The 6,078-nt window shown below is 38.7% G+C and overlaps 1 non-coding gene across 1 annotated transcript; it reads left to right on the forward strand.

Moving 5' to 3' along the window:
• The first annotated feature begins 4,151 nt into the window (after positions 1–4,151).
• Positions 4,152–4,259, forward strand: LOC130938618 (small nucleolar RNA R71). Its single transcript, XR_009069777.1, has one exon. It is a non-coding gene; the product is annotated as a small nucleolar RNA R71 (small nucleolar RNA).
• The last annotated feature ends 1,819 nt before the right edge of the window (positions 4,260–6,078 follow it).

The raw sequence follows: 6,078 nt of genomic DNA on the forward strand, positions 1-6,078 counted from the left end.
CATGAGAATCCGGAAGGTCTAAACCTTGTCTGTGGTATTCCGAGTAGGATTCCGGGATTGAATGACTGTGCCGAGCTTCAAACTCCTGAAGGCTGGGCGTTAGTGACAGACGCAAAAGAATCAAGGGATTCTATTCCAACCTGATTGAGAACCGACAGATGATTAGCCGTGCTGTGATAGAGCATAGGACCATTTTCACTGAGAGGATGGGATGTAGCCATTGACAACGGTGATGCCCTACATACAGCTTGCCATGGAAAGGAGTAAGAAGGATTGGATGAAAGCAATAAGAAAAGTAGAGATTCGAAAGGATTCTAGCATCTCCACACGCCTATCTGAAATTCCCACTATTGATTTACATAAGTATTTCTATCCCTTTTTATTTTCTATTTATTATTAATTTTCGAAACCCATAACCATTTAATCTGCCTAACTGAGATTTACAAGGTGACCATAGCTTGCTTCATACCAACAATCTCTGTGGGATCGACCCTTACTCATGTAAGGTATTACTTGGATGACCCAGTACACTTGCTGGTTAGTTGAACGGAGTTGTGTCCCCACATAAGTGCCATAATAATGATTCCATACAACAACAAAGAATACTACATTAATGTGATCACAATTTCATCCACCAGTCCTTCAACTCTAATATGTCTTGGAGGTCGTACACCCTCCTCAACATCAAATTCAAGCTTTTTGGAGAGAGGTTCTTGAGTCTCACATGGTGGTTCCGCATCTTCTAAGTCTTCGACAACTTCTTCCTTTTCTTTAACAATCATAGGCTCCTCCAATTGCTCCAATACAAAATCCAACTCCTCCTTCTCCACCAGATTTTCCAATCTCTCCTTCATGCTATGCTCTTCTTTTGATCCTTCACATGTGGTAACAGGGTTGCCTTGTGTGCATGAGTATCGGGAGATTGAAGCGTCCACTACCTTGGTCAAGGTAGCCACAAATTCTAGTACCTCCTTTTTGATATCTTTTTGCCTTTGAAGGAATAGGGTGAGAGGGTCATCCATTGGGGTTTGGGGTGAATAGGAAGGTTCATTATTTTGGAGAAAGGGTTCATAACAGGAAGGTGGTTCTTCTTGGTAATGGTATGGAGATTGTGTGTATTGAGGTGGTTCTTGGTAGTAATCATGATGGTATTCTGGTGGTTCTAAAGGTTTTCGCTCATAATGGTCATAAGGATGAGGTAGGGGTGATTGGTCATATGATGGATATGGATCATAGGAAGGTATTTGGTGAGAAGGGGCTTGTGAGTATGGTTGGGGGCTATGTTGAGGGTGAGGTCTATAGGCATATGATGGTGTTTGTTGATAGTCACAAGGAAATTTACCAAAGCCATTGAATTGACATGCATTAAGATGGGAATTATACATATAGGAAACCGAAGGTTGTTACCACGAAGAGTGATCAAGTTCTTGAGGCTCCTCCCATCTTTGATTGTTCCATCCTTGATGCATGTCGTCATTGATATTCACATTTCCTACAATATAATTGTAACCAAACTCATAACCAAAAGGGTGAGAACTCATAATGAAAATAGAAAATAAAAGCAAGAACTAATAAGAAACAAGAAAATCAAATCCTAAAACTATCAAGAGCTCACAAATAAACAAAAGGCAAACATATTCACAATATTCACATATATACAATAACCAATAACAAGAGCACATTTGCAAGTCCCCGGCAACGGCGCCATTTTGATGAAGAGATTTTTGATGGTATAGAATTTCACAAATAAAATCTCGTTGCAAGTATAGTTTCTAAACCAACAAATAATCCTTTTATGCAAAAAAATTGTTTATGACAAGTACAAACCCCAATAAAAATAACCGAAGTATTCAAACCTCAGGTCGTCTCTCAAAGGAATTGCAAGGAAGTGTTCTTGTTATTGGTTATGAGATGTATATTTTGGGGGTTTTGGATAAAGGACAAGAAAAGTAAATTGCAAGAATAAAACTAATAGCTAAGAGAGCTCTTGGCAAGGAATGAGAACTAGAAGTCCTATCCTCATTATCATCCTTAATTGTGATAAGAATTTTCCATTGCTCCCACTTAGTCAACCTCTACCTATGAAGGAAAATCAAGTGGAGTTTATCAATTTGATTCCTCAAGTCCTAGTCAACTCCTAAGGAAAGACTAGCTTAAGTGGAATTCAAATCAACTAGCAACTTTCAATTATCAATTAACAAAGGAGGTTGATAACTCAAGTGTCACTAATTATTCAATCTACGCCAAGAGGAGAAAATTCTACTCTAGCTTCCTTCTAACCATTTTATCAAACACTTGGAAGGCATAAAAGAGAGGCATAGTAAAATGACAACAAGAATGAAATCTAATAACTACTGATTGCAAAGTATGCACGACAACAATCAAAGAAGGCACAATTAACATGAATTATCTCAAATTGCATTAAAAGAAAATAAAAGGAACAAGAGTGTATACACAACAAGGTATACAAAATAAAGGAGATTACAACAAAAGAATAGAAGAACAAGATGTAGCAACAAGAAATTGAGAGGGAAAAATAGACGAAAACATGAATTAAACTTAGATCTAGAGAAGAATTAGACCTAATCCTAATCCTCATTCTAGAGAGAAGGGAGAGCTTCTCTCTCTAGAAACTAACTAAAACATGATCCAAACTAAACTATGACTACTTGGTAACTAACTCCCTTAATCCTCCTTCAATCCTTGGGTTTAATAGCATAAGAAGTGAGTAGGATTTGGACCTGGGAAGCCCAGAAATTGCCCCTAGTAGATTCACTTTAAGTGGGTCACATGCGAGAACCGACGCGTATGCATGGGTCATGCGTACTGTCGCTTGGCATTTTTGCTATCTACGCGTACGCGCCATGTACGCGTACGTGTTGCCTCGAACTTCAGATTCACGCGTGCACGTCTGTTGCGCGTGTGCGTCGATGAGTGCATTCCAAATCCTTAGTTTTCCATGATTTCTCCACTTTGTATGCTCTTCTCTTCACTCCTTTGATCTATTCCTAGCCTTTTCATCCTAAAATCATTAACAAACACATCAAGGCATCTAGTGGAATCAAATGTGAATCAAAATTAACAATTTAAGGGCCTAAAAAGCATTTTTTACACTTAAGCACAATTTAGGAGAAAATTATGAAACCATGCTATTTCCTTAAATAAATGTGAAAAAAATGGATAAAATCCACCTAAAATTAAGCATAAAATGTACCACAAAATAGGGGTGCATCAAGAGTCTACAGATAGAGGTGTCCAAAATTCTTAAGCACACTCTTTTTGCTTTGGAACACGTCTTTAACTGCTCAGACTCAAGCTTTTCACTTGACACCTTCATGCCACAACCACATGGTTAGGGATAGCTTGGTTTGAGCCACTTAGGCCAGGATTTTATTCCTTTGGGCCCTCCTAACCACTGATGCTCAAAGCCTTGGGCCCTTTTTGGTTTAAAGGGTTATTGGCTTTTTGCTATTGCCTTTTGGTTTAAAGAGCTTTTGGCTTTTTCTGCTTGCTTTTTAGTTTTTTCTTTCTTATTTTTTGTTTTTTTTTTGCCACTTTTTTTCGCATGCAAGCTTTTTCTTTTGCTGCTTTTTCTGGATTCAAGAATCAATTTTTATAGGATCTCTGTGAAGTATGTTGGTGAGTTGCATTGTTGTTGAAATTGTGGTTGTGGCGTCTCTGGTCTTGGCCTTGGTCTTGTTGATTTCCCCACCCAAAGTTAGGGTGGTTTCTCCAACCAAAATTATAAGTTTTGGAGTATGGATCATGGGTCTGTCTGGGTGAGTTTCCAACATATTTAGCTTGTTCCCAATCACCTTCTTCTCCTGTATTTACTCCTTCTTGAGCTGGTGATGAGGTGATGACTACTGTAACTTGGTTTTCTTCCACCTTCTTGGTAAGATCTACTAGCTACTTGGTGATCATCTTATTTTGAGCCAGCAATGCATCCATGTGGTTCAGCTCCATTACTCCTCGAGTGTTGCTTCTTTCAGAAGCATAGAAGTAGTCATTCTCAATCACAGTCTCAATGACATCTATGGCTTCTTCAATGATTTTCTTCTTGTTTAGAGAGCCCCCGATGAATGGTTTACGGCCTTCTTTGACTCATAAGAAAGACCTTCATAGAAAATGTGCAGTTGAACCCATTCATTAAACATGTCTGGTGGGCATCTTCTTATTAAGTCCTTAAACCTCTCCCATACCTCATAGAGAGTTTCACCATCTTGTTGCCTGAAGGTTTGTACCTCAGCTCTCAGCCTATTAATTCTTTGTGGAGGATAGAATCTAGCCAAAAATTTGTTCACCACATCTTCCCAATTTGTTAAGCTCTCCTTCGGGAAGGATTCCAGCCATTTAGATGCTTTGTCCCTGAGTGAGAAAGAGAACAAAAGCAGTCTATAGACATCCAGATGAACACCATTAGACTTCACAGTGTCACATATTCTTAGAAAGGTGGTTAGATGTTGATTGGGGTCTTCTTGGGCACTTCCTCCAAATGAGCAGTTATTCTGAACAAGGGTGATGAGTTGGGGTTTTGATTCAAAGTTGTTGGCATGTATGGTGGGCTTTTGGATGCTACTTCCACAATTTCCTGGATTTGGATTGATGTAAGAGCCTAGAACTCTCCTCTCTTACCCAGCATGATTCACAGGGCCTTCTCTGGCATGGTTATGAGCTTCTTCTTCATGGTTGTTTTCCAAGTTCTCCTCCATGTTTGTTTCAAAGTACTCTTCTTCTTCCTCAGCACCAACAACTCTTTTTCCTCTTGCTTCCCTCCTTAATCTACGGAGGGTCCTCTCAGGTTCAGAATCAAAGGAAGTTGAAGCTCCGCTTCTTCTCCCTGTCATACAACTAACAGAGCACATAGCAAGAAATAAAATAAAGTGATTATTCTTGTTAGAGTGACTGTTAGTGTGAGTGGTGCAAATTATCAAACAGTTAGTGGGTTAGTGAGCGGAATTGTAAGTAAATTCAAAGAAAAAGAAAATAACGAGGGGATAGGGGGTGCGGAAGAGAATTAATTGAAACTAAAAGTAATTGACTAGCAAATTAAACAATGAAAAGAAAATGCTCAATCTAGTGAACTTCCAACTTAATCATTGTCGATACAAAATCAATCCCCGGCAACGGCGCCATAAACTTGATGCACGAAAAGTTGTCTCTCAATAAATTTCCTTTCGGCAAGTATACCAAATTGTCGTCAAGTAAAAACTCACAATAGAGTGAGGTCGAATCCCACAGGGATTGATTGGTCAAGCAACTTTAGTTGGAAGAGTGTGCTAGTTGAGCTAAACAGAAATGTAGTTGAGATTTGTAGGAAATTAAATGGCAGGAAAGTAAACTGCAGAAAATAAAGTGCAGAATCTTAAATGGGGATATGGGGAAATGAACATGGAAGTAAATGGCATAAAGTGAAGAGAAAGGGTAGGATCAGAGATGGAGAATTCATTGGGCTTAGGAGATGTTGCATTCTCGGATCAAGTTCATTCTCATCTCTTCCTCAATCAATGCATTCATTGATCTCCTTGGCAATCTTAAGTCATTGGATCCCAATTCCTTGGCAATCCAATCTCTCTAAACTTGAACAATTGCCCAATTCCTTGATTTAATTGCTCATGGGAAGAGATGAAGTATGGTCACTGATTATACCACATGTATTTCCAAATCAAAGTGCTGGGAGGATTTCGTGTCACTATATCCGCCCAAACCCCAATTTGCTCCAACATGAGAAAGCATTTCTAGCATGATCTCCTCATCCCTTTTCTAATGCTCAGAGGAGATCCAATTATGGAGAGTTTCTTTTCCAAGACAACTAACCAATTAGATTAAGATCGAAAGCTTTCTAGTAAATCAAGAGTAAAGAAAGAGGAAGAAGAATGAAAACTATAATTGATCCATCAAATTACAACAGAGTTCCCTAACCCAATGAAAAGGATTTAGTTGTTAATAGCTCTGGAAATGGAAATGAAAAATGTTAGAAAAGAGTACATGCTTAACAAAACTAGAAAATGCAGAAAGTAAATATATAGAGTGTAGTTCTCCAAAAGTGCCAAGCTTCTCTATAGTTCAAAACTACTC

The sequence above is a fragment of the Arachis stenosperma genome, chromosome 6 (assembly GCF_014773155.1).
Source record: "Arachis stenosperma cultivar V10309 chromosome 6, arast.V10309.gnm1.PFL2, whole genome shotgun sequence".
Lineage (NCBI taxonomy): Eukaryota > Viridiplantae > Streptophyta > Magnoliopsida > Fabales > Fabaceae > Arachis > Arachis stenosperma.